Here is a 27041-nt window from a genome sequence, read left to right as displayed (position 1 = left end):
AAACCTATGACCTTAATTAAGCTTCTGAATGAATGTACGTATAATGAGGGGTAACATGTAAGTACACATCTTTAATGGCTCTGTCTGTAGTACAACCAATCACTTATCAGTGCATGCTTCTTTCTGAATCAATTTAATTAAAATGCGTTTTCCAAAGCTTGAGGGCATTTCCTTAAGGTGCTTGGTAGAACACAGACTTCTCAGGATTACTGTGTGCTTTGCACTGTGGCTACTAGTGAGCCTCAAGAATGAGTACATGTGATTTAGTCCCCTGTGAATGGAAGAACATTCATGTTTAATTGTCAGTAGTAGTAGCATTTGTCTCATCTTTAATGGTAGCCAAGGCAGCCTCCAGATGCTGCTACCTGTGGCCCAATCTGATGGTTGAGATGTCACAGTGGGCAGCTGTGCTGCTCTTGGAGCTGCTGCAGCAGGGCTCTGGCCAGCAGGGCTCTGCCCCTCTCTCTGAATTCCTCAGAGATGAAGGAGCACGTGGGAGGCCTCCCTCCCTGCAAGCAGCTGTGGAATGAGGATGAAATCCAATGTTTACACTTTCTTCCGGAAGCTATAGGAGATGCAGCTCTCACATACACTGCAAGTATAACTACAGTTATGCAATAGGGAGAACCCAGAGAGGATGCAGGGAGATCCGTGGTGTGAGAAGCTTTGATGTTGTGAGAGGGAAAGCTACATTAAGGGCTACAATAGTATTTAACTGCTTTGTTAGGTAACTACCCTGATCTTTGCTTAAGGGATTTTTTTTTTCTCGATTTTGAACGTCTTCAGAAAGTTGTTTGACTTTCAGTTAGTAGGTGCTAGCTAACCTGTGCTGGAATGCCATGTCTTTAATGCTTGGAAGTAGTTGTTAGTAGGAGTAGGGAAGGTATGCCTTGTGGCTGTGGTGAAGAGCTGGAAGTCAAATTGATTTCCAGCCTGCTGCTATCTGCTGCCTTATGTGGGGGATATGTGATCTATTTATTATTCTTTCAAGGGTGTTGCTCACCTGAAGGCCATCAGTTGTCCCATATTCTCCTCTGTTGTCACATCCAGGAATTTAGCTTGTTTTTGTGGTACTTGGACTATGATTAATTAATAATGGTGGAATATTGCAACAGATGACCCAGGTGGTGGAGTTGCTGTCCCTGAAGGTGTGCAAGATCTATGTAGATGTGGCATTGAGGGCATTGTAGGGTTGGGTTGGTGATTGGACTAAGAGGTTATTTTAGTGGTCTTCTCCAACTTTAATGATTCTATACCCAAGCTCTTTTTTTTCTCTCCACATCTCATGAATGTGGAAGTGCTACTTTTGTTCAAACAGGTGCAGTATCCTAATTGTGGCACTACTCTACCTCAGTGATCACCTGCCTCCCTGAAACAACCCAGAAGTTGTTAATTGAGGAATCAACTGTTAAGCAAATCTTGCTAAGAACTTCTGTAATAACTGCAGCTGGAGGCAGGGATGGGGAAATCTCACTTCATGTTCAGAAAACCAAAGTGCTTTCTGGCAGCGGGTCTGTCTGGAATCTGTACACAAATTTAGCATGCGGATGTCAGGGTGATGCTCAGTTGCAGGTGCCTTGTGGGTTTTGTTTGGCCATTTCTGGCAGGCAGAATGACAAGGAGAAGGGGGTTATTTCTAAGCATGAAAGGTGACATCTCGTCTTCGAGTAACTACATTAGTAACAGCAGCAAAGTTACTGTTGCAGGTAATTTCATGTAAATAGAAATGAGTATACTTGAACAGTCTTTTTTTTTTCCCCCAAAAAAATCTACCACCCTCTTATGAAGGTGGTGGTGTTTTTTTTGTTTTGCCTTTATGTATTTGAGTAGTGTTGCTGTACCTTAATGGCTGCTCTGGATAAGATCTGTGGGCCATCCTGAAGAAAAAGTGTGGACTGTGGCATTACTTTCTGAATAAGAAACTAATTACCTGTCAAGTGCCAGGAAGTCATCTTCTTCTCAGATGAAGCTAGCAGATGTGTTCTGCACCTACCTGATCTGGTAGAGAGGGGATAATAAGTAATCACCTTATTGATAAGGTTGTGTTTTCCCCAAAGGGTTGCTTGTTACCAGAATGCCCCTCAACAGTGTGTGGCTGTTTTGTTTTGTGTTTGTTTTTGAAAATATCAATATATTTTTGCTGCCTGTAAATTTATCCAAAAGAACTTCCTGACTTCTTGGCTGAAGTTGAGCATATACTTCTATGATACCACGTAAGTATGCATCAATAAAGTTCCTAGATAAGGTCAAGAAAGGTTATTCAAATGCCCAGTATTTGGGGGAGAGCTATAGATAAAGCTTTCTCTTCCTCATACCTTGGAGGGCCAAAGCCATTGGGAAAGCAGTTCGTTAGATGTTGGGTTAGCTCTTTCTGAAGTACTGCATTCAGAAAGACAATTAGACAGGAGGAGCAAGGGTGTGTGGATGGGTAATATGAATAGTATAGTTCTGCAGTTAGACCAAAGTTGTTTTTCTCCCTGGAATCTCTTTCTCTAGTTTCTTTGGTTTAGGGCTGTTTCTTGTGCAATTTTATGTGCCGTTTTATAGAATTTATTGGGGGGGGGTTATACATGTGGTAATAAAAATTGTTAAATTGCTTAGACAACTTGATTTAAAAACAACACACCCACTTCATTGTGATGCTATTCAGGGAAGTGATTCAGTGCAGTTTCGGTGGGTTTAAACAATGGCTTAGTGGCACACCTATTTGGTAGAAAGCTGACTTCTAAATGGGATGCCTGTTTTCTGCAAGTCTCTACATAACTAACAGCCATACACTGAAACTTGGTAGTACCCATGTCCTTCTGTAGAGAGCCTTCTTCTCTGCGTGCTTTTTTCCCATGTATCAAAGATTGTTGAGTGAAGGGAATATATTGAAATTATTTGTTGGATACCATAAGTTTAATTGTCAGAACAGTTATATCTTGCCATAAAACATGCCTATGAAAGAGTTTATTTGCATACAGCATATAGTCACTACTGTTACTGTTTGAAACAGTACACTTGATTTTCTGCGTATTTTCCATAGGTTGTGATAGCAGTGCCAGTTCATTTGTCTTTTTCTCTTCGTTCATGGTCCATTTGAGTTGCAGGTTTTAAGAATACGCTATGGAGAGATTATGTTCATGAGTCCTGTGCATAAACTTGTATTCAGAAGCAGTAGAACTGATCAATGAGTAGCAGTCTGCGGCCATGTAGATAACCTGAAGGTGGGCTCACAGCCAGCAAAATCTTCAGCTGTAATCTCTCTAGCATGATATGAGTTTTGATGGCTTTATTCCTGCCCACGTGCATCTCAGGAACACACTTGAGAGTGACTGCAATGGATGGGTACTGTACAAATGAGTCAGTTCCTGTTCCTTTGGCTGAAGCTTCGTTAGGAGTTCTCAAAAAAGTATTTCAGAATGTGGATGTGGTCAACATAGTCATTTTCCAGGCATCTTAAAGGAAACCCACATCAACTGTGAAAAGTGAACTTTGAACTCCACTGTCCTGCTATTAACAGACTTGGAGCTTCTGTTGGGTGGAATTGCTCTTTTGCATTGGTTTACATCTTCACTTACAGCTTGTGCTTCTTGCCGTCATGTGCTCAGCAGTTTTTCAAAAGAATTTCCAGTGATGCTTGTGTGTGCGCCTGACTCAATGCTCCGTGGTGGTATGTCAGCTAGATAAGTAATTAAAAGCAGCTTCTGACAAATTTGAAGCCACATTCTAATTGTTCAGCATTTGTTTATTTAACACCTAAGTGTTTAGGCCCTCTAGGATCTAAAGAGTTATTTCCCTATTATTGCAACATGTAGTATGACACACTTCACTCCCACTGTACCTCCTAGGATTTAATACACAGTTTCAGCAGAGCAAGTTCTTCTGAAGGTGCCAATTATTAAAATGTATTTTTTCTTTTAAGATATCAGATGGTTTATTTTTACTGGAACTGCTTGTCCTTTACTCTGAATCTTTGCCTATTTTGAATGGCTTAGTTTTAAACAACATTCCTGTTGTTTGACTACTGCTTTGGATTTTTTTGTATGTGTAGTACTTGCAATTGTGTACATCATGCAAGGTGTAAATATACTGTGATCTAGGTTCTGGAGTTAACTCAGAGACTTTCATACACTTCTTCCAGTGATTGACATGTGTAACTCTACTGTTGTTATCTTGTGCTGATGTTTGTATTCATGTATGTGATTGTTTTCCCCATCAGTTACCCAGTGATGTTGCATGAGGCATTCTATCAACAAAAGAAAGAAACTTCCTGAGAGTCTTTCAAAGGATTCTGGAGTGGCATGGTGAATCAAATAGGTCTATATGTTCCAATGTACTTCTGCTTTAGGAGAAAAAGCTAATATGCAGTTAATAGGAAAATTGGAGCACAAGTCCCAGTTCTCATATCTGGAAAGTGTTATCCATAACTTAAAATAGTAAACAAAAGACTCTGTGAGACTGAAAGTGCTTTTTGACAGGCTACAGTGAAGGGATTATTTCATGCCTTATTTCACATGTTCACAGCAGTACTTGTAAATGTGTTATGGATAGAGATAAGAAGATGAGAAATACAACTTGAGCTGAAGTTGATAGTGCTATTAGTAGACAGAATGGGGAGTCAAGAGTACCCATCTTCCTTGCTGCTTACCAAAAATATTCATATGTATTTTTGCGTTTGGGGATTTTCCCATCCCCTGTAGAAAACTGAGGATGAATGGCACTGGCAGTCTAATAATGATTCATGTTATTACAGTGCATTACAAAATACTGGGTATATTTAAAACTTATTAGGTGGGCTATCAGGATAATTGTTTGTTGTGTTTTTTGTTTTGCTGTTTTTTTAATTTTGCTTTAAGAGAATTGTAGACATCTTTCTGTTCTCATCATGTTGACATTAAGAACAAAAGTATACTGTGTGAGATCTGAGTTTTTACATGGCCATGTCGAAGTTGTCTTGCTGTTATCTTGATCTGTAATAGGAGATTGGCACTGATTTCTTTTGCTTCAGAGATTAAATTTAATTGCAATAATGGATCTGATGCATTCTTGTTGTACAGCTTATTTTGCAGTGAATTTAACTTTGCTTTGTTTATCCAGATAACCTTACTTTTAGATAACTACTTCATTGCGAGTGAATATGGAAATCTTTTTGTCTTCTGTGCTTAGTACAAATATTGTCACTGACTTCTAAATGAACAAAATGTGCATCTATACCTGTGTAAGTATAGAGAGATGAAGGCCTCACTCATGGAGCTGCCTTTTTTCTGAATTGATAACCTCTGTTAGTAATACTGATGGAAGTGCTCACGTTAAGTGGCTGGTCTGTATCCTCTGCTTTTGAATCCATATTTACTCTAAAGTTGCTTCTGAGATTTTTGTGCCTTTCAAGTGCTTATGGTGTTCCCAGTGGCAGTGAGAACAGTTAAGCATACCTTGCTTGGATGCTAAATCACTGGAGTATTCTCTACGATTGCCTTTATTTTGCTATTACCAAGGATAGATTCATAGATACATTAGGTTGGAAAGGACCTACAAGATCATCTAGTCGAACCATCCTCCTATCACCATCCCTACCCACTAAACTACTAAATCAAATCCCTTAGCACCTCATCTAAACGCTAGATAGAAAATGAAAAAATGTTCAGATAAAGCTACTGAGTTAGATCAGGCCTGGCTCAAAAAGGCCTTTTTTTTTGCTTGCTTTAGAGTTCTGTAGACAATGCAGATATGCTTTGAATATGTTAATACCTGGAATGGAAAAAAGCAAACAATTCTGCAGAACTCATAAAAACCTCTCCCAGATGGAACACCTAGGATTTGTTCATACTCTGTGATAGTATTCTTAGAAGTAAGGAGGCATAACACACTTTAAATCCAAGTGTTGAACAGCTGCGTTTAACAGTATCTAATGTGTGCATTGCAGTAAGTCAGGTGGGATGAAGTAGGTTAGGTATAGCCTACATTTCTATAACATAGCCTGTAGTCACAGTCTGTTTTGAGTTTGTGTTAGGAACCAGGAATAATGGCTTCTCAGCAGAGGTCTTAATGGTTTAAAGTTGGAAGCTGAAGTAGTTTATATGTATAGTGGGCATCTCACCCACCATTGCAGTGGTGCTTATTTAGGCCAGGTTGGGAGTTGTCATGAGAAGCTCCAATAAGAACTGTTCTTATAACATAGAGTTTGTAATTACCAAATAGTTCTTTGTATTAACTCATTGTCTGCCATTGTACTTCTTGGCATTGGACTGCTAATCTGAGTTTCATTTATGTATTGCTTAATACATGAACATGTGGTTTAGAACTTTAGATTGGCGTTGTCCTCAATTCTGTCATAACCAGAATCTAGCAGGGTTCAAATACTTAATCTTGTATACTGCTGATATTTCATACTGCTAAGGATGTTACTTCAAGAGCCTTCTTTCACATACCCCAGGATATCTCAGTCCTCATTCACTCTTCAGTGCTGTCAGTTCTTCACTACCATCTCTGCCTATCCTGAATAAATTTGTCATCTTCATGTAGTATATTGCTTCCTATTTATCTGTGTTACTTGCAGGAGTGTATATAGGATTCCTATAGTTCTGGAAGTCTGTCATCTTGAGAGCTACTTCTTGGTTCTTTCCAGTTATATTTTATACAGTGGCCTTTAGCTATTTTTTCTTGTTGTTTCTGGAGGTGGTCTGAAAGTGGCTCATACTATGGAAAAACTGGAAGATAGTCTTGGCAAGATTCCAAGTGGATAAAACAGCCTGGAGATCAGATCTACTGTGGGAGATGTTTCTGCAGCTGGTCTCTCTTCTGTTTTGTGGCAGTTAGATCACTCAGACAAAACATTATATCCACAAGTTCACTCGTGCCTTCCAAGATCTGTATTTCCCATTCTGAGAAAGGGATAAAGTGAAAGTTAAATCCCTAGTGTCTCTGCCTCTTATTACAATGTGGTCACATATACTTTTTGACCTATTAAGTTTGTGGCTTTATGGTTTTTCTTCAGTATCCCATTCAGCTCCCTCTCCTAGTGTTGAGTTGCTAAACTATGCCAGAGCTGTCATTGTATGTCACAAGTAACCTTTAATTTATCAGCAGTAGTAGTAGCATTGTCAGCATCTCTTGCATCCTTGAGACTTTCTTGCCTTTTTACCTTAATTATTGTGACTCCTGTTAGAAACTTCCTGATTGGCAATAAGTATGCATGGAGTGCTTTTGCACTGATGGAAGCAGCCACTTATTTGCTGATCTGTTCATTATTTTTATGTGCTAAGCATGAGAGGTTGTTCTGGCTTTAACTTGCACGTGTTACTCTAACATTAATAACATCATTAAGTAACTCAACGGATTGCCCCCATACTGCAGTCCCAGATCCAAATTGATCCTTTTGTTCAATTGTGTGGAGAAATTAGGGTAGTGCTGACATCCATCGCTTCCCCCTGCTAGTGTGCTTATCTGTCTGTTTACCTAATCTCATCACTCCAGCATGAGTGTGTTTGTAGAGGGATCTTCATTTATGTGGTTGTTTCAGTAAGATGCAGCCTTCCTGTTTCCCTGTGGAGCCTCTGTCTGTATTTTAGAACTCCCCTGCTGGTTAACTTCAGTAACTAGCACGTGGATTTCTACTACAGTATGTCTGGGAATACTAACGTAGAGTAAGAAATCTAGCTTCTTTAGAAGCTCTTACTGCCTTTGACACTGCTGCATCCCTTCTTACATGTGACTGCCTATGCCCTCATCAGAGTTAAATGGAATATTGTGCATAGAGAGCTGTGCCTGTTTGTGTTTTAAAGCTGTGACCTGCTTGTATGGCTTCGAGTGGATTTAATCCTGGCAAATATATTGACTCTTGGTCTACAGAACCAGTCCTTGTTTTGAGAAGCTTCTTAGTGCATTGTACCTGTTGCTTTTGTGACACATGCTTCCTTTTGCCTTCTATGGTCTAAAAGGAAGCAAAGTCATGTGAGCTGTGATGTAGACATGCACATTAAGGGCTCTGAGGCATAGTAGTGTGGTGGTGTCATGTGATAATCTTCAGGCAATATTAAGTGTGCCCCTGACTTTCACATTTATTTTGTAAAAAAAAAAAAAATATGTAAGAACTGTGTCTGTTTTTGTTGTTGTGATGGGCTTGATGTTGTAAATAGTTCTGAGAATGCTTACTGTTCAGAACAGCAGTTGTTGAGAACACTTATTGTTTGGAACAGCATTCATTTCAGAATTTCTGCAGACCTTAACTGGATACATCTGTGCTGTAATCTGGGAGTAATGCTCTGATTTCCAGCCTTCTGAGTTCTTTAATGTTCCCTGGTATTCTTTGTTCGTATCTGTTTTTTAACACTGTGAACCTAAGATGATTGGGCTATTTCTTGAAGTATAGACTTTGCATTTTCTAAACATATATGTGGGCAGCATAGCACTCAGCCCTTCCTGGTGCATTGTGTAACTTGCCTTCTGTGTTTCCAGGAAAAAAAAAACTTGTTGTGTGAAATTGCGTGGACTTGTTCTTTTTTTTGTTGTTGTTGTTCAAGTGGGATTGTTTTAGCGCTTACTAGTGGAAAGGACAGTGACTGTCCTGGGGAGAAAGTGAGTCCTTCTGAGTCATAAGGTATGACAGTGCTTAAACCATGCCTGCAGTCCAACTTTGCCATCTTAGAGGATCACAACTAATTGGACTGGAATTCATATCTAAGCAGTCATTGTATTCTCTTTCCTAAGTCCAGTCAGGTCTGCCTGGGGGATAGAGTTGCTTTTCCTGTGGAATAATAAGGTGATCAGAAACAGTTTAAGTTGGCTTGAAGCATAAATGTGGTAAACTTCACATTGCAGCTGACTGAAAATGTTGGAGGAGCTACCTCCTCCTCCAGTTGAGTTTGTCTGACAGTAAGGTGATTAGGAGGAGAGGGTGAGTAAAGGATTCGTATTCACCAGCTTCCTATTGCGTGCTGGGGTGTGATGCAGAAGCAGGTGGCTTTGTCACGTCATCTCCATAATTGAATAATCAAGTGCCTTTATTGCAAAGTTCAAGTGACACATGAACAGAGTTGTTCTCCTGAAGTAAGTATTAACTGCACTTGGAAGAGTAATTAACTTTAAAATAGGTCCTTGAGGACTATGCAGAGGGATTGTACTGTCAGAGCTGGGAATTTAATCTTAGAAATCGTTGCCATTCAGAAACTTATCTCATCCCTGGTGTGCTTTCACTAATTCACTAGGTTGCCATTTCAGAGTGATGTTTTCTTCCCCTGGTATTCTGTGTGCAGAGATATCTTCCTTGAATAAATGACAGCGGAATGAAAGATGAAGCCCCCTATTTTCCCCTAGGACTACATGCTGGGCACTCTTGAACCACATGGTAGTGTAAATTGAATTGCATAGTGGGGATGTTGATGGCTGGACTCTAAAAACCTGACTGCGCTGTAGGGCTATTGGCTATAGGGGAGAGACTTGTCTGAATAATTTCAGCCACCATCAGAGTTCTGTACTAGTTGGTCTTTTTAAATCTGAGCTGAATCATATCTATCAGCACTAAAAATAGTGTTGTGCTTAACCAGTTTAGTTTCTACTCATGTTTCAGTTGGATTGCTAGTCAGATTGTTAATACGTGCCGTGCTGGTGGTTTGCTGTTGCAAGGTGCACGGATGCTGTAAAAATATTTAAGTGAGCTAACAATCTGATTAAGTAATTTGCTGACACTGTTGAATCTCACTTAGGATCTCTTCTATAACAACAGTGATGTGCTGTGAGCATGAGCTCTTTGCCTCTTAATGGCTGGGCAAACCTCTCCCGTACAAGCAGAACACCCTGATGTACGCCTGGCATACGCATGCATGCTGCGTCTGGAAAACATATGGAGCAGACACGGGGGTTGCGTGCAGTCTGACTCACACCTTGCGTAGGTCTGGCTTAGGGATGTGAGCTCAGGGGGGCACAGGCTGGGGGGGGGGGGGGGAAGGTTTGTTTTTCACTTTCCTATCCTGACGTTTTCCTGCTTCGGCAATCTCCTCTGCTGTGAGCATGCCTTATGCTGAGAGGTGCTGGATTTGTGTCTGTGCAGGCAGAGTGAGTTGGTGCTTCTGTAATGCTGCATCTGCACTTGCTGTCCGTGTGCAGAGAGCCTTCTGTGTTTCTCACAAGGAGCTGAGCTGAAATCCTCTGCACAGCTGTCTGATGCTCTGCCGAAACAGAGCCCTTTTGGGCAGAGCTGCTGCTTTTACATTAACTTGATGCTCATAACTTATTCACCACACTGCAATTTGAATTCAGTTTTTCTTATTATTAACATCCAGTGGACAGTTAAAGTGTACTGGGGAGTAAGTACTGACAAACAATAGCTGATAAGTGCATGCTGCTTACTTGCACAACAGTGTCATCCTGCTACAAACATTATGAGAAGGAAGATCGTTCCTTCTTACTATACAAATAGCTTAGGAACCTTAATTCATTCTTACACGCTTTATGGCAGCTTTATGCCTCTTTTTAAAAGTATAGGCTTAGATATTTTATTAACTTCAGTGGACGCTTAACTTCATATAAAAGTGATCTTACTTATGCCTGTATGCCTGTTTATTTTGCATTCATCTTTTCTAGCATGTATGTATACATACAAACAAATCTTTACAGTATCTTTATTGTTTTGCACTGAAGCCAGCTTGTCTACTTATATGAAATATTTCAAAGACTGTCCATAAAAATCAGCTCAGAAATAGGTCCTGGTTAAAGGTAACTGTGTTTTAATTGCTGATAAATGCAACTTTAAAAACAAGCTCATTACTTGGCCTTTAAGAATGCAAGTGGTTTTGCCTCTAGGAAGTTGTTTTAGGAGACTGTGCCAACTCTATACCTCCCTAGGCTTGCTCATACTAGTATTCTCTGGTGGAGCAATTCAAAAAATGTCTTGGGCAGGGTTTTCATAAATGTGTTCAGCCCAATCAGAAGCTTCAGTTAATGGAGCGATGTATAAATAGTGCAGGGAGTCAAGTGACCATCAGCTGGTCTGAATGAGTTTGACCAATACAGTCACAGGTTCTGAGGTATGCAGGATCTGGGATTGCTGGAAACATGCTTTGCTGCAGAGATATCCTGGCTCTGGTGTAATTAGGTAACTGCAGAGGAATTTGTGCGTAAGAATGTTTTTAATTAGACACCTGTATTTAATGTTGGTTTCACCTTCTGTATCATTACCTTGGGTTTTAAAAAAGTTGTGCAATAGTTCTGTACAGTCAGTGCCTTGGCTAACTTTTTCATTAAGTAGCACAAATTGCTGTGCATAGCTGAAGTGCACAATTACACACTTTCTTCATAAAGCATATGTCTGCTCAGTTGAAACAATGCGCTGAGCTGTTCCACTGAATTCTGAACTTAAGACATAATGGCTATTTGCCTAAGTTCATATTGGGTAATTAAAAGTTCCTGGCATGCTTGGTGAATGCTGAAATTCCATTGTATTGTGCATTAAGCATGGAAGAAATATTTCTTAACTGGCAGTGCCAGTGCACTGACTTGAAGGCTTTTGGCTGTCCCTGGTAAGGATTTTAATAAACTTGTTTAAACTGTCAGCTCTGCACTTGGAGAAGTAATGGCTTGCTTTCTGCTTGGAAAGTATTGAAAATATCCCCTGCCTAGTTTTCAAATATTGCAACATGGATCTTAGGTGGAATAGTAACACTAGTAAAGTGTCACCTGCTTCTTTTTGTTCTGTCACCTGTGGCGGTGTTGTCCAGAGCACAGTTTTTTCCCCAGTTTTAGTGACATCATGGGAAAAACTATTGTTCAAACTGATGTTTAATTATATTAATTAAATTTTATATTATTAATTTAATTAATATTACTTCCCCCCTACTTCTGTGATATTTATGCTGAATAGATGTTTCCTGTTGTCGTGACAGAGTTTAACAAGTCAGTGCCATTCCTGTTCTGATAACATGTTATTCCATGATGTGAATCTCTTCCGTTACAAAGCTGATTGATTAGGACCTGTCTGTTTTGTTCCCTATCAATCCAACAGTTAGAATTTTGACTGAAAAAGTTATTGGCTTTGTTCAAATATGGAAAAAGTACACTGGCGTATGTATCTGTGTTTTTCTTGCTTTGATTGAGCTACTTGAAATCACATTAAACCTGTCTTGATTCAGCAAGTAAAGGTAGGAGTATGTTAAACAGTGATTCACAAATGTTCTAATCTGCTGCCTTTGTATTTGATGCATAGCAACATCCAATAGTGTTCTTCTAATTTTTTTTTCTTGATCTCGTAGTGCAGCTCAGTTCCCTCTTACTTTTTTTTGGGTGATAAATTTCTATGTTAGAAGAATTCACCAGTGCTAAAGCATCACCTGTTTATAGTATAGATGACACAGTAGATTTTTTTTCAATGTTTCTTTCTCACTTGGCAATGAGAATCTGGTTTGCACAAATATCAAACCAGAGAGCTACTCAGTTGGATATGAGGATCTGTCCTAGGTTGACGGTAAGCTTGAGGCTTAGTTTTATGTACACGTAGAGCAGGTCCACTGTGCAGGAAAGAGCTCTTCATCTCTGAGACTTCTGTGAACCTCTCTTTACTGCAAGAGTCTGAGCTCTTGCTGGAAGTGACTCCCACTTTGAATTTTGGGATGCTTGACCTTTGGTGCTTGGTGTTGCCACCACTAGCTTTTGGATATGGTGGGAAGTTTGAAGGCTTTCTTTATTGGAGGGCCACAAAAAGGTGGTTCGTCTTGAGAGATGAGAGTGTAAGGAAAGCATTGCCTACAAAAGGAGGGGAGGTGGGCAGGTTGCAGTAGATTGTGCTGATGAGTTTTCCAACAGGGATCCTAATATCCATTTCCCAGCTTCAGCTCTGCTGTTCTTGCACTTCCAGTAGCACTAAATACTAGCAAAGTGCTGTCATAAGTGCAGGCTAGCAGAGGTACTGTATAGAGATCAGGTAATGTATTTAAGCACTAATTGACTGCTTATGGATTCGCACTGTGGAAAAGCTCAGGAAAACATGCATGCTGTTTTTACAGTGGGGATGTAACAGCAACCAGTCCTTTCCAGAAGTACTTTATAGCAATGTTAGGTCTACTGGAAACTAAATTACTGTCCTTAATCTGATGCTGTTCTTATAATCTAGTCAAACAGAAATGGTAGAACTGTTATAAACAAATTATTAAAAAAATGTAGAAATCCTCTTACAGTCAGTTATGGTTCTGTGTTTCAAAAAAGAAAAGCAGGAAAATGCTTAGCAGGCCAGTGCCAGTGTTGAAAATATTGTCATTAAAGTTGGAGATCTCATTAGTTCCCAAGTGAGACTTAAAGTTATTTGAAATATTAGTTGAGGAATTATTTTTTCTGTTTTTACATAACAAGAAGCCGACATTGAAGTCTTAGCACTTAGTGTAATTTCTTGAATTCTTCAAGTAAAACTGAAGTTGCCATTGGAAGGACAAGCCAGATATGTATCTGTTCATGTTTTTCTTGGATTTGCTACACAGAAGTACAACAGGTTCAGATCAGAGAGGAATTGAAATTCTTCTAATAACAGGGACAAAGTATTTCAAGTCACTATGTTCAGGAGTTTTTATGCAGAGACTCAAAATGCTGATCTTTAATAGTGAACTCTAAGCAGCTTCCTTCCCTGCTAAATAATGTAGGTGTTGTACTTCTCTCACTGCAGTGTGGGTTTAATTTCACTGTTTCAGGATTACCTCTGTGCCTTTACATTCAATTTGATTTAATGCCCTTCCTGACAGTGTGACAGCCTGTTGTTTGAAAAATTCTCAGCTTCTAATACTAAGTTGAGGATTAAGGAGAGACTTGAATTGACTTTGTTATGATATCAGCATACTTGGAATTTGTGAGCATTTCATGTTATCTATTTTTCAGATCTTATACTAGTATATAAGAGTAAAAAACAGTTATTTTAGATTCAGGTTTCAGGAACTCCTTATGAATGCCATTCATTTTAACAGCTAATAAATGTGTAACTGAAGTGATTGTCCTGACAACACTTTTTTTCTTGTAGAATATTAACTGTGGATGCTTCTTTCTATAAAATCTGCCTACACAAATGTTTCTTATACTGATGTTTTTTCTAATTGCTTCTGCAGGTGGTGTTGGAGTAATGCTGTGGATCGTTCAGCCCAGAACTTGTAGTTGCCCATCAATCGCTCAGTAGTCAGTGTAGATTCTGTCTTTACAATCAGCAGCTACATCTGGCTACTGGGTCTCTGATGACATCTCATATCTTCCATCTAGACTGTTTGTTGGATTTGTCTTCTCTCCTCGGTGCAGAGCAAGTTCACAGTGCTAGCAAGTTAACATCTGAGGTGTGGCCAAGTAAAGGATTGGATATCTGTTGGATCTACTTTACAGTGGGAATCAGATTAAATACCTGGATGTTTTATACTGGGAAGCAGAAATGTTTTCCATAGCCTATTTTGAGGGCTGTATTCTAACTGGTATCTGCGTATTTGAGCTATAAAAATAATTGGATTTGTTCAACAAAGAGTCTTCAGCCTACCCTAACCAAAGGATAGGTGTTGAAAAAGATATCTTGTCTGATTGTGTGACTATTGCATATTAGGGGAGGAAATGTACTGTGAACTGCGGTGTGCACAGCTGCTGTTAATCAGTTGTGTGGGAAGATTGTCCAGGTTTGGGGCATGAACCTGGCATACAATGTAGATTTCTGTGTTTGTTAAGCAACAGCTACATTGTCTGCTGGGTTTCCAGCTGCCTGGAAATACAAAGTGGAGGGTTGTCTACAATTTTGTTGTCAAGTTCTCTCTGCCAATCTTAAATAAGGAAAAATAATGCAGTTGATGTCTGTGGGCTCGCTCACTCCTTGTTCCAGCTCAGGTGATCCAGCTGGTGTCAGTAGAGCTGGGAGCCAGGGTGGATCTGAAGCTAGTTAGGATGAAGGTGATAAAAGAGGCTGAAGTGTTTCAGGCATCTGAACTTAAGTGGCTCTCATGTGGAAGCTAATGCATGTTGTATACATAACCATTACCTTGCCTTGGTGATGGTGTCCTTTAAACAGCAGAGAGCTGTGTGTGAGCTGTATGGTTAGGAAATCCTTTTTGGAGAAGGTAATAGTGGGAAACTATTTATAGGTCTGATAAATATATTTTTAAAGTGACACACACAGACACTCGCTCATAAAAAAAAGTGCCTAGAAATAATTACAGATGGGTAAGCTAATGTCTTGAGTGTTTGCACCAGCTGGGTCTCTTAAGCTCCACCAAAACTAGGATGTTTCACTTGTGCACTATATTTAGCTGTGCACTGACAGGCAGTTTCAGTTTGAGAAGATTAGGCCTTGGAATAGCAGGAGACTGTCCATTCAGACTTGAACTGCAGTCATAGTAGTGAATGGGGAAGCTTGTTCAGTTTGAGCTTGTATGGCTGTGCTGCTAACTCTTCAATATTGGTGTCATATGCACTTTGACTGTGGGCATCAGAGGAGTTCTGATAGGCATTCAAACAATGAAGAAATGTATGGTTCGGTTAAGCCCGTGTCTCTGAATTATCCACATGTTGTTACAGATCAGCAGGCTCCCAGAACTTTATATGAGTAGCATGCTTAAAGAAGCTGAACGGTTTCTAAGTGAGTGCTTGTGTTAGAAATTTATTTCTGTTAAAAACAAATAAAATTTCTAGTGGGAAGAACTGTGTCACTCTGTTTACTGTGTTAAACTAGGTTTCCATGAAGTGTTACAAGAACAAGGCAACAATGTTAATTAACACATCTAATGTATATGGTACTGCAGTTCATCTTTTGCATTTGTTTTAAGTGAAATCATACAGTTGCCTACTGACAGTATCCGGAGCAAATACTGATTTTTCCATTGAGAGAGCTGGATTATCCATATACCTTTGAAAACTACTTGTTAATGCTGAACAAGTGTTTGTCCTCTGCATGATTTCTTCAGTGCTAGTCTGTTAGCATCTAGATCTGACTGTATAAAGTCAGTAGAGACTTAAATATGAAGTGTACTGTTTAACTGGTGCTTTCTTGGTTGTGTTACTGATGCTTCTTTCCATGTAACTTCCTTATGAATCTTGAGTGGCGTACTTATGATATGCATAAAAATGGCAATATCATCTTGTCTGTGATGTTTATTAGGCTCATTTAGCTTTAGCGGAACTAAGCAGCAGTTCTTGTGGTGTTGCTATGCTCCTGTGGTTATAGTTTTTCAGCTTTTCAGGGTTCACATCAGAATAAGGTAATTCTGCCCTAAGTGACTGTATGGTGAATACTGTATAGAATTAAAATGCTTCACTGCCGTGTTCAGCATTAAGCCCTCTCTCCTATTCAGTTTCACTTCTCTACTGTTTCTGTTAAACTTATGTTGAAATCCCCTTTGTGGGCAGGTACTTCTGGTTCCTCTTTTCTCTCATGCTGTTTTGCTTTTGTATACGTGCACCTTTTAAAACAAAACAGTTACCTTATTCTGAGGCTTTTCTGTTATCTTCAGTGTCTACCATATCTAATGGAAGAATGAAAAAATAGTTACTCCTTTTACCATCTATTCTTGTTTGTTGTCCCTCCTTTTTCCCTTTCTGTGTAGATTTCAGAAGTGTTAAGTCTGCAGTCAGTACAGAAGCGGATTCCCTCATGTGCCCAAAGAGGGAAATACGTGACTGAGACAGTCCAGAGCTCTCCATCCCATTGCAGCATCTCTGAAAACAGATCAATGCAACAAGTGTTGATAACTACTGAATTACTCTGCTATATTCCTTCTCCAAAAGGCAGAGTGTGGAGTTTGGTATTCCAGTGTGATTTTTACTGTTTTCCTGCTGTACTCACTAAGCAGATAATGGGAACTAGAACAGTGCCAGTTGGATCTGTTTGCTGGAATAATGGACTGGAGAAGATCGCAGTACTTTCATCTTGTACTTCCTCCTGTCTCCCTGTTCATGTAATACATTCCCACGCTGATACTTCTTCCTGTCTTGACTCTTAATTTGACTTGATATCTGTTTAAATCTTGATACTAGGAGGAACAATATTTTTACTTTCTGGCTCCAGATAACAGCTAGGGAGGCCTCACTGCTTACTACTTCTCTGTTATGTAAGGAGTACCTCTGAAGTCTTAAAGCACTGTTTTCTCGCCTATGCATGTTTTTGTGCAAATCAATTTCAAAGAACAGTGAGGCCATATCTAGTCTGACCTTAATGTGCTTCCAGCATGTGCTGCAGTATCAATACACAGTAGTGACACATGCATTCTCTAAGGTTCTTAAAACGAGATATGAAGCTTCTAATTCTGAAGTAACAAAATGAGAATATGGTTGTTTTAGTGTGCAAAAGTGAATGGATTGTTTCAGTCACTCAGAAATATGAACAGGCATTCCCGACTGGATTGAGTTGATTGCTGAGATCCAGAAGGTGTCTACAACTTAACTGTGAGCTAATTATGTCCTGGATACATCTCCTTTTTGAGGCTTGCTGATTGATGATGACTGACTATGCGGTAGCTGTTTTCTAAGCTCTACTTAGCATGGAGGAAGCCCCTGTGGAGGTGCTTATGGAAGGGTAGAGCAGAAGGGACAGAATGAGGGATTGGAGCATTCTCTTAGAAAACCCTTCAGCAGAGGCTTGCTCAGGCTTATGTGGAGGGAAGGTAGCTCTCCAGCAACTTATATCACTGGTCCTCCTTTCCAGGAGTGTCCTTTTAACAAAATATGTTCCAGTGATAGCTCAGGGAAGATGAGAGAAATGCACTTAAGTGGCATGAAGTTGCATGGCAAATATGATAGTTGCTATCTATTTATACAGCAGTGAAGAGTTTTTTTCAAAAGGCTTTATGAAGTTGTTGCTGTCCCTAATTGTTAACCAATGCTATCCTTTTAAATCGGAAACTTTTCTAGCTGCAACTGAAGTTTTCTTCTGTGGGTTGCTAAGTAACACCTGCACACACTGAATCTTCCATTTGCTTTGAATGCCAGTCTTCCATGCAAAACACCTTTCCAAAATTAGTGTCTGTCAAGATCCTGAAAGGCAGTGGTGCTGTAATTCAAGTCAATCATGTTGCCTCCAGTAGGTGTTAATTCTCCCATCTGAAGGCATTTGCACAATCACTAATACAGTGAATCTGATTCTTTACAAGAGAGCAGCATCTTCTGAGATACTTAAACACTAATTCTGGAAAGAAGTAAATTGCAAGGGACTCGCTTCTAATATCAGCTTGCTCTTCATCATGATGTCTTGTTTCAAAGCTTTGGTTTGTCTAATATGCAGAGAGAAGTGGGATGGATGACTAAGTAGGGGACTTCTTGCATAACTCCAGTCTGGCTAACTAATGTCCACATAGATACAGATGCTGCAGTTTTTAGAGAGAGGTTGAGTACTAGGGAGGTGCTGGGGGTCAAGTTGGTGGAAAGTAGTTAAAGTAGTATTTTTTTTTTTTAGATCTGCTTTACTAGAAATGGGATCAATCCCTTCTAAATACCTAGAATCTTGATATACTGTTCAGTTAGACATATTTGTTATAACAGGCTTTTTGGATATTTTGCTGCTTTTGTACATGTGTGCTTGTTCCCTAGTTGTTCCTATAGTCTAGGCAGATGATATGGGCCTGCTGTGGGAGCAGTATCAGAAGTTGAACAGGGTGCCATCTCTGCTGAGAGCAGCAGTTGCTGTTATTTTCCCTGAGCATGCCTTCTGTTTGATGACTCTCACTTAAGGAAACACATGCACAAAGGAAACTGTTTTGTAGACTCATCCAGAGTTATCTCAGTGCTCTGTGTAATTGCAGTCTTTCCAAAATGTCCATGTAAAAGGCATTAAAACCACAGCAGCACAGCCAAGAATACCTCAGCTCTGTAGCTGTGGCCTTTCCAATATTCAAAAAATGAATGAGTGTAAGAGCAAACAGGCCCCAGTGCTGCCTTTTGTCTGTGGTTAGCCTCAGCAGCTACTGCAACACACAGCAGTGGGGTTTGTCATGGTTACTGCAGAGCTGATTCATTAACTGTTAGGCTAGGAGTTGTGACAACTCTTTCGAATGTCTCCCTCTGTTTACTTTTCTATATATGTATGTACTGAAAGGGAGGTGTGAAAGTAAGTTGTATGAGTTACTGAAAAGCCAATCTCTGTATCTTTGCAGATGTTTCTCATTCCTTTTTGCCAGTTGGTCCTGGGCCTGACAGCTTCCTAAGGGGTGACTTTCCTGCTAATGGCTGAGAGCACCTAAACAGCTATTGGCATAATTTATACCAGTGCTGTATCATACATTTTGGATTCTCTTCAGAGTTTGCTTTCTTACTGACTGGAGCTATTGACTTTCAGACTAAAGCATGTTAAGTTGTTAAACCAAGCTATCATGAATATGCAATTATACCTGGTTAACACCATGTAGCTTAACTGATGCAACCAGAGAAATAGAACTAAAATCCTATTATTCTATTTGTGGCAGCAGTGTGAATCTCACTGAAGTTCCCTGAGCAGCAAAGGATGTCAGTCACATACAGTGTATCTTATTGGTTGCATAGTTGGTTCCCTGAAACTAGCTTTCTCAAAGGCCACTGGTACCCTACTACTTAAAATTTACTTACAGTGAGTAATGATTAAAAAAAAAAAGATTGTAGACAGTGATTAGAAGGCATTTAAGAAGCCAAATTTTCACAGAGGATTTTCACCTCAACTGAACTTCCTATTAATGTAGAAAGACGTGGATTTACATGGTGGATAGGCTGCCAAACTTCTGGGTTTCTTTGTGTTTAATAGTGTTTAAAAAAAACAACAAAACCCTCCCAGTGACCAAACTCCCTCCAGTTTTCCCTTAACAGGGACAGTGTGATTTAATGTGCTTTCTTAGATCCAAGGTTATGCTGTGTTGCGGGGCCATGAAAGAAAGTTGCTGTCTGTAATGTGTTCTAAGTGTGTAATATCTTCATCTGCTCTCTAACTTCCCATCCACAAAAGAGGAATGTTGAGACATAGTGAAATTAAGAGCCAGCCCGTCCCCAGGTGAAAATCAAATTTAAATGGAAGTATGTGAAATGCATGCTGGTCTCTTTAGTGGCTCCTCTTCCCTGAGGGAAGGCGCTTGGGCAAAATTTGTGGAGAACTGGAAGTGAGTTTCTTGTCAGTAAGAGTAGTTGGAAGGCAGAGGAGAGGATCTGAGTTCTTTAAGACTTTTTATGCTGACCAGAAGAGAGAATTCTTACCTTCAGTGCTACCACCTATATACATTGGAATGCACCCCAAGGAAGTGGGAGACCCAAATTCAGTTTCCTCTTTACATGATCTGCAGATTGACATGACCCTTAAGTTTTAGACTGCTTGGTAGCAGCAGGACTCTTTAATAAAGTGGTGTTGCTCTTCCTCTTAAGAAATAAAAATGGATACATCCATAGAGTAAGAACTCAATTGTGGTATGGTGGTCAATGTAAACATGACTGAAATGGGTGTTGACTTAAGGTAGAAAACCTAGCCAAGACTGCTAGGAACAGTGATGAAGAGCTGATCTAGGAGCCCATAGAGGTAGGATAGTTGCAGGAACATTTTACTTCTAAAGCATCCTAACTGTTCACTCTGTTTTCTTCTCAGTAGGAGGACAAGATGTGCTTGGTCCCAGTATTTGTGAGAGCAGAGTGGTCAGTGGGACCTCTCTTCTGCCTTCTTATGATCCTCAAAGCCTTCTGGGCAGGAAGTAGCAAAGTGGGATCGTCTTCAAGATTTGGGAGGCGCAAGAGATTGAACCTTAAAATTTTGCCCAGTTTGGAGTCAGCTGAAAAAACTAAGTGAATGAGAATGTTAATTTTGTCAGTGCCTTATGCACAGCAGCATAGAAAAATATGGTGTAAAGAAACTTTTGGACACAGCACACAGTGTTGCCATAGGATGTTCTTGGGTGCAGCTGATGCATTGACTGCCTATAGCTGTGACCCCAGTTTGATGGGGTGTTTTGCACAAAGGCAAGGTATTTCTGATGTGTAATACTACCAAAACAAGAATTTAAACTCCTTCAGAAAGGGATTTAACCACAGATACAGACTTACTGTGTTGACATTCATTGTTTATCTGCTCAGACTAGTCATATTTGGAAGCACTATTCCATTCTGACACATGACTTTTCCCAGGAGCAGCAAGGCTCACAACTAAGATTTCACAATAAAGAAAAATTATGCTCCTCTTTGTGGGAATGTTACTGTAAAGCCATGACAACTCATTTGGCACAGGATTGTAATGTTTTCAGCAAGAATTTCCCCCCCCCCCACCACTATCCTTATATATTTCTGATGTGCTTCCATTTGTTGAGGTTTTGTTTTAGTGGGTTTTGGATTGGTTTTTGGGTTTTTTTTTTCCCAGGAGGGTGGAGGCAGATCATTTTACTTTCAGCCCCCTGGCCGTTCACTTAGAAGCCATCCAACAGGTATGAGAAACCTGAGCCCAGGCTTGTGTGTTTGTGGCACCATCAGCTGTGGACTTGTTCCTAATTTATGGCCACCTGAAAAAGTTCAACACTAGGCCCTAGAGAACTGTTCTCTTAGTACCACACTGAAGTTACACATCCTGCTCCAGGCGAAGGGTGGGCATGATGCAAAATATTACGGTGACACAAATGCATAGATAACTTTCATGCACGGTAGCAATTTCAAACCTGCATCGCTAGAAAGGTTGAGGTAGCTGTGGTCACCAGAGAGAGTTGAAGGCTAGATACCAGTATCACTCTGTCTCGGTGCTGATGGTGTTAGTCCAGGATGCATTCAGAATTCAGTGGTGCTTCTGGAGGCTGCAGTTCATATGGCTCATTTTTTGGGTTGTAACTTATTAAGTGGAAATTCTTCTCACTCTATTACATCAGATCTTTTTCTAAAGTACTGAGCTAATTAACCAGATTACAGAAAGTTACACTAGGAACAGCCCACAATGGGTTTGTTTGTTTTTTCTTTGTCAGCTTTCCCCAGAGTTAAAGGGGATATTTTGATTAAGAATAAAGCATATGGTGAAATTGGTTTTCACTATAGTTCTTGGAATCTCTATCCATAATCACAGTTTGCAGTCACCTAAAATTCCTAAGTTATAAAGAAGGTAGCATTTTCCTGCTTCCACATTTGTTGTACCATTTGAATACTTTCTTCATAATACTTTCTTCATGAATCTTAGAGCTGAAGGAAACATCAGCTTCTACACCTAAAGAGGCAAGGAAAAAGGAATGGAGTTTTCAAAGATGTGATTGTGTGAGCAGAGAAAATGAAAATCATGGTGGCATTGCCAACACCTAATTTTTTTTCCAAAGAAGCTGGTAGAGTGGATGAAAGCGTTTGCCTTGTGTCGCTGAAACTATACTTCAGGTTATGTTGCTGTTCCTATTATAAACCCTAGGAAGTGGGTGTTTATAAATGCAGTCAACATTCCCTCTGAGCAAAACTTGTCCTTAAAAGGGAGTTGTCCCAACAGCAAGAAGGATTATTTAAAGAAAAAGAAAACGCTGAATTTCTGCTCTTCAGAAAAAGGAAGCAAAACCAGGGGTGGAATATTAAAATGTTCCATATGTGGAGATATTTTTTTTCTTTTGTGGCTTTCATTTAAAAGATATTAAGTTGAGCCAATGATAAGTTTGTGATGGAAAATGAGTTGATTAAATAAATTAGAAGGCAATTAACTAGGTAGGTTTAATTAAAAAATTACAGTAGTGCATAACGCAAAATGTGATGTCACCAGTAATATTGTATTCTGCTGCTCACCAATGTAAGGGCATGCTCTTCAAAGATTGTTTGCACCTCTATTTTGTTCCATTATGTCATCACACTTTGCTCTTGTACCAAGGTGAGATGGCAATCGGGACTCTCAGGGGATGCCACGTGTGAAGGGAGAAGTGCTTGGGTTATGACAGGATGGAAGGTGAGGGAGATGGCATGAATGGACCTTGAACTGTAGGAACTTACTGGGACAGGTGTCGTGAAAACAGGTGACCATCAGGTGGAGTTACCTGAGTCTCAGTTCTCACAGTGGCACGGACTACAGCATAATCAATAGCGTAATAGGGACTAGTAGTCTAAATCCCACTTCAGGCTTGCTTTAATTAACATAATAAAGCTACGTGCTTTGCAGACATCATCAATTTCCATGACATCTATTTTTCTTCTAGGTTTGATGCTTTGTGTTTAATCCTTCTCCCTACAGAGAGAGAAATAAGTTCCTCTTAAGGAACTTGTCATCAGAAAGAGAAGCTGCTGCTGGGATTTCCCATTCATGATCTGAATTTCTCCTTCCCTCCCTAGCCACTGCTTATAACGAGATGCTGCCACTTTGTCTGCCTCCCCTGGGTTGACGAATTGGATACTTTCAGGCAAACCGAGCACGACGCTCCAGTAGTATGAGAGTGCAAACATTTATCCATCCAGCTATCGCTTAACAGGTCTGCTTTGAAACAAATGAAGTGGTACATGTGCCTAGGATAGCAAGCACTCAAGTCTTGTGTACTGTGTGCTTTAAAATCCCACACCCCTATAGTTTGCTGAGGATCAAGTCCTCTGTAAAATGAAACTTGTGAAGAAAAAATAGGCTTTGAGGTCTTGTAATTGTGTGAATGTGCTTGGAGAACAGAAAGCTCCAGAGAGACCTGAGAGCTGCCTTTCCAGTATCAGGGCTTTAAGAAGGGGACAGACTCTTTAGAGGGTCTGTTGCAACAGGACAAGGGGAAATAGTTTCAACTAAAAGATGGGAGACTTAGATTGGGTATAACAAAGCTTTTTTACAGGATGGGTGGTGAGGCATTGGAACAGGCTGCCCAGAGGGGCAGTAGAATCTCTGCTGCTGGAGAAACTCAAAATCAGGCTGGCCAGAGCTCAGGTTGGGTCAGCCTGAAGGATTGAGTAAGTGACTGTGTTCCCATGCATTGAGGTTTGTAACCAGGTTGTTTAGGCCATAAATTTGTTTGATTGTGCTAGTCTGCAGATCACAACGATCATAGTCATTGTTCCCCAAAAAAGCTGTGAGAGTAAGTACTAGCAAGCAAAATGATATGACCAAGCAGAGAAAAAAAGTCCCAGGCGAGAAATGTAGAGCCCTGAGGATTTTTTTTCCTCCATTGAATGTTCAGAGTGGGGATGTTAAGGTGGAGAGTTGAGAGAGGACTGCCAATTACTTGTGGTAGCACACATGGTGTGAAGCTGGAACTGCTACGTGGTTTTTGCTCTTTTATGATCAATTGTGATGTAAATGCTGATGGCTGCTTAACAGGCAAAACAAAGTAGGGAAATGATGAGTCATATGTATTCATAGCTTGTTTGAACAAGTAATGTGCAAGTCAAGTTTCACTTAGGAGCTGCAGAGGTTTTCCCAAAGGCCTGCTGTCACAAGGCAGGGCAGCAAGAAGCTGATGAGAGTTTTGGAAAGCTCCTGAGGACCCCTCAGCTGATGGTTTCCAGGATACCAGGAGTGTCCAGACCCATTGACCTGTCAATACCAACATTCACATGCTCTTGGTCTTTTCTAGAGCGTGGTGTGAAACATGGGGAATTTCTCCTGTTACTCTTTAAGGACACAATCATCTGCCTCCTGATATGGGAGAATATATCCTCTCTATGGAAAGAAAAGACCTACAGCTCTGGTAAAGGGAAGGACTGGCTGGCTGCCCTTCCCATCTGAGGGTTTCAGTGAGGATCCAGTCACACTGCCCTCACACGAGATAGCTCAGTAGCCTTTTAGCTCCAGCAGATGAAGCTCAGATTACAAAAGCACTCAATATTTGCTTCTCAAAGCCTAGTCTAAATTCATAGAATTGCAGAATGGTGTGGGTTGGAAGAGGCCTCAAAGCACACCCAGCCTCCACCCCTGCTATGGGCAAGGCTGCCCCCCAGCTGCTCAGGCTGCCCAGGGTCCCATCCAGCCTGGCCTTGAGTGCCTCCAAGGATGGAGCACCACAGCTTCTCTGGGCAGCTTTTGTTAGCACATCACTGCTCTCTGGGGAAAGAATTTCCTCCCTAACATCTCACCTGAATTTTCCCTCTAAATTCAAAGCTACTCCTCTTGGTCCTATCACTATCAGACTACGTAAAAAGTTGTTTGCCCTCCTGTTTATAAGCTCTCATTAAGTACCAGAAGGCTGCAACGAGGTCTCCCTGCAATCTTCCTCTATTCCAGACTGAACAAGCCCAGCTGCCTCAGTTTGTCTTCATAGGAAGAAAAGCAATGCTTTTGCTGTATTCAGCCCAACGTGCATCTTTGTTGCCCTCCTCTGGACTTGCTCCAACAGCTCCGCTTGTGCTGGGAGCCCCAGGCATGGACACAGCACTCCAGGTGGAGCATCATGGGGACAGAGTGGAGGGGGGACAATCTCCTCCTTCTCGCTATTGATTATTTTACATACTACTGCCATACATTTGTATTTATTTTGTGTAGGAGAAGTATCTGTCATTGGCAAAATGATTTCATTCTCCTCAACAGGAGGTATATCTGACGGTTAAAGATACAGCACTTGTTACAAAGTCAGTAGCAGAATTCCAAAAGCTTCAGCACGCACAAGAATGAAAACCCAAGTGCACACAAATTACTGCTGGCATCTAGAATGCAGCAATATGAACATGAACTGTAACTTCCATGGCAAACATGTCCACCTGGAGCTTGGGAATACTGTCTTTTTCCCACCCAGCTGTTCTGGAGGCTGGTTTGAAGCCTGGTCAGGCTGTCAGCTGCTGAAGAGTTACTGAAATAGATGTATGGGAAAAATGCCTGCTCAAATCACACCAATTCCAGAAAGCAAAATGCACAGTGTGTCTATATGACAAAGGAACAGTCTTCTGAAAGAGTGCGGCGCAAGGGATGCAGTTAGGAACATACTGCAAAGGAAACAAGATCGTCATTTTGCAGTCTGGAAACTACTGTTTGAGTAAATAATTCAGTTCTCATTTCAGCATTAAAATAGCCTTCCTGTTAGTGCTGCAGGCTGGCATGGCTGGCATGGCTGGCAAGGAGATATTTCCCTCTCAGTTGACTCTAGATTTAGGTAATAAGAAGTACATGGTGAAGTACTACTTCTCCTCACAAAAGGACTTTTTGCACATGATTTATTAAAGAGTTGCCCCAACATTTGGACACTGTACAGTTACGTGTTTTTGTAAATGCCACCTATTATGAAATGCCATTTGAACTGCAGGTGCATTTTCTGCCTAGTTTTTGCATCTTGGGCGTCTGTTCTCACTCTCAGAAATCCATTTCGTATTTAATCACCTGGCTAATGAAGACTAAAGGTCTGATTCAGATCTTTCTTACAACTGACGTCCTGTCAGTAGGAGCATAACTGACTGCAGGCTTTTATTTACTTCTGATTATGTTACTAATGAAAACTTTAATATTACTTAATAGAAGCAGATGCCAGGTGAAACAATTGGAAATGCTCTATTATTCAGTTAACAGGGCTTTGGTGAGTCAGTCAAAAGCTGCCTCTGCTGGGACACTTTAGGCAAAGTTGAGTGCAGGACCTGGGGAGGCTTGGCTACACCTAATGCTGCTGAGCAAGCACATACACCCAGCCAGCCAGCATCTGCCAGCAAAAGCTGGGCCGCACGGGTGACAGGGAGGAGCCCTGAAATACATTGGGAGATTTCTCTGAAGAAGCATTTCACGAGACAGAATTGCAGTGTTGTCTGTGGTACAAGACAGGGGTTTTGAGAAGAACATGAGTAATCCAAGGGGCAGCTGATCATAAGGTAAAACAAACCATGCAGCAAAGGATCTCAGCTATCGGAGTGTGTGAGTCTGGAACAGAGAAGTTCCCAGGAAGAACTGTTGAGATTATTGTCCATGCAACCCTATGTGTAATGACTGAGGTGCTTAGGAAAAAAAGCAATGCTTTTGCTGTATTCAGCCCAACATGTGAAACAATCCATCAGACTTGGAATGAGCTGCTGGACTGATTAAACACAAATTTAATTAGCTCTTTCACTTGATGCTTATCGTTTAAAATAATGAGGAAGCAAGAAGGAGTTCTACTGAAAAACTACTGTATTGCACTTGTGAAAAATGCATCGTTGTTCAGTTTATAGCCTGCTCTGTAGCTGTAATCTTGAGCAACCAATAAGGAACTTCATCATCAGCAAAGCTAAATAAGAACAACCTAGTCATTGTGCCTTAA

Source organism: Cyrtonyx montezumae, unplaced genomic scaffold (genome assembly GCF_038088225.1).
Source record: "Cyrtonyx montezumae isolate F1298 unplaced genomic scaffold, pur_monq_1.0 scaffold_3, whole genome shotgun sequence".
NCBI lineage: Eukaryota > Metazoa > Chordata > Aves > Galliformes > Odontophoridae > Cyrtonyx > Cyrtonyx montezumae.
Note: the sequence above shows the minus strand (reverse complement) of the source record.